Below are 2,415 nucleotides of genomic sequence, written 5' to 3' on the forward strand. Positions count from 1 at the left end.
CCCTACACTAGAAACTGCTTCCAGAAAGCAAGCTTGGGCAATGTTTAGAGCTCATCTCATTTGTTTTCCTTATCTCTGTGCTACCTGTAGTCCAATGTCCAAAAATTGTTTCATTTATTTTGTCCAGGCTTCTGGTTGGAAGGTCAATTCCTATAGTACTCTACCTTTGTCAGTGAAATATCAGTCACAGTAATTTATTTTATTTGTATTTTATAAATGTATCATTCCATGATGGATTGGGGAAAAAACTGGCTATTCAACCACAGATTATTTGAGAAGAACTATCTATATATATAAAAAGCTTGTGGCTGTCACAACCAGGATGACCAAACAACCGGTCCATCTCCCTGGCCCTCAGGCTCCGATTGATCAGGGGATGGCTAAAAGGGGAACTGGGGTCCCTGAGGCTCTGATGAATCTGTGGCAGCAGTGACTGGTGAGCGAGCAGAAGGCAGACTGCTTGGTCCCTCCTCCTGGCCCTCAGACTCCAATCAATCAGTGGTGGAGGCGGGGTGGAACTTGGGACTGGCTCTCTTAGTAGTCCTGCAGGTTCAATCTCCAGAGGACAAGCCAGGCACCAACGGACCAGCGCTGCTGGCATGATCCCGACAGCGCTGCTGGCTTCCTGGAACTCGGCCTCAGGCACTGTGGCCACTTCCCCTCCCTAGATGCTCCACAAGGAAGAAAGTATACCATCAGCAGTGCCAGGGGCAACCAGCAGTGACTGCTCTCCCTGTGCTTCCTCCAGGTCACTCGAGCTTGCCCCCACCCGCGCCGCTCCAGATGAAGTGTGAGCACTGAACACAGAAGGAATGTAGTAAAAAAACCAAAACGATGGCTAAGAGAATGCCATAGTCAACATCCGGAGTCCAGCTCAGGAGAATGGAGAGAAGGGAGAATTCCATAAGTTGGTTGATGCCAAGATATTTCTGAGTGACTGCCTGGCATGTGACAGTTGTGTGACCACAGAGGAAGGAGTCCAAGTTTCTCAACAGAACACCAAGGACTTCTTCCGTGTTCTGAACCTTAATAAGAAATGTGATACCTCACAGCACAAGGTGCTGGCAGTGTCTGTGTGTCCTTAGTCTCTGCCTTATTTTGCTGCTAAATTCAGCCTCATTGTCCCTGATGCATCCAGAAGGCTCTGCGGCTTCCTCAAAAGCCCTGGGGTGCACAGTCTTTGACATGAAGATAGCTGTGGACTTCAGCATCCTGGAGAGTCAGAAGGAATTTGTGCTTCAGTACTGCCAGCACTGTGAGGAAGAGCCCCAGCTACCCATGCTGACCTCCGTCTGCCCCGGCTGGGTTGGATATGCTGGGCACGTGCTGGGACAGCCCATCACCCCCCACCTCTGCACGGCCAAGTCTCCCCAGGAGATCATGGGCTCTCTGGTGAAGGATTACTTCACCAGATGGCAAACCTGTCCCCAGACAAGATTTTCCATGTCATTGTGGCCCTGTGTTATGACAAGAAACTGGAGGCCCTTTGAAAAGATGTTCCCACAGCTTTACATAGTTCCCAGGGTGCTGACTGCGTGTTAACCTCAGGTGAAATTGTCCAGACAATGGAGCAAAGTGACCTTTCCTTGAATGACACCGCCGTAGACACTCTGTTTGGAGACATGAAGGAGGAGGAGGTGAGGCTCCACTATGTTGCCAGCTCGGACGGGTACCTGGCGCACATCTTCAGGCACATGGCCAAGGAGCTGTTCAACGAGGATGTGGGAGTGCTCACCTACCACACCCTGAGGAGCAAAGACTTCCAGGAGGTCACCCTTGAAAGGGACAAAGAGGTTCTGCTACGCTTTGAGGCTGCTTACGGCTTTCAGAACATCCTGAAGTGGTCCTGAAGCTATAGAGGGGCAAGTTCCCCTGCCACTTTGTGGAGGTCATGGCCTGTGCCAGGGATGCCTAAGCAGCAGGGGCCAGGCCCAGGTGGAGGACAGGCATGCAGACAGGGCATTGCTGCGGCAGATGGAAGGCATCTATGCTGCCATCCGGGTGTGGCCCCCGGAGACCAGTGCCCATGTGTAGGAGCTGTACCAGGAGTGGCTGGTGGGGGCAGGGGGATGACGTGACTCCCCCCGGGGCCCAGGCAGCCCTGCACACTGCCTAGCAGGGCCCAGGGCAGCCTGCCAGGACATCAAGTGGTAAAGGTCCAGCAGATGCCTGGCCTGCAGGCTGCCTGAAGAGGGGTGTCAGACACGTGAAGGAAAGGCTTAGCATCTCTGTCATCGCTTTGGTTTTCAGAATTCCCTGCTCCCCATCTGTCAGCTCCCTCCCTCTGAGGGGCGCTGTTGTCATCACATGGGTGCAACTGGAATATTGTATCTGGAGAGGATTGCCCCAATGTACGTATCCTTTTACCCGACGATGAAAAACATCCCAAAGAACAAGAATGGAGACAGACAACTG

The 2,415-nt window shown here is 52.5% G+C and overlaps 1 pseudogene across 1 annotated transcript; it reads left to right on the forward strand.

The window, feature by feature from the left end:
- The first annotated feature begins 783 nt into the window (after nucleotides 1-783).
- Nucleotides 784-2,073, forward strand: LOC308237998 (nuclear prelamin A recognition factor-like; annotated as a pseudogene). The gene has a single exon. The product of its transcript is annotated as a nuclear prelamin A recognition factor-like (transcript).
- The last annotated feature ends 342 nt before the right edge of the window (nucleotides 2,074-2,415 follow it).

The sequence above is a fragment of the Plecotus auritus genome (genome assembly GCF_963455305.1).
Source record: "Plecotus auritus genome assembly, chromosome: 1".
Lineage (NCBI taxonomy): Eukaryota > Metazoa > Chordata > Mammalia > Chiroptera > Vespertilionidae > Plecotus > Plecotus auritus.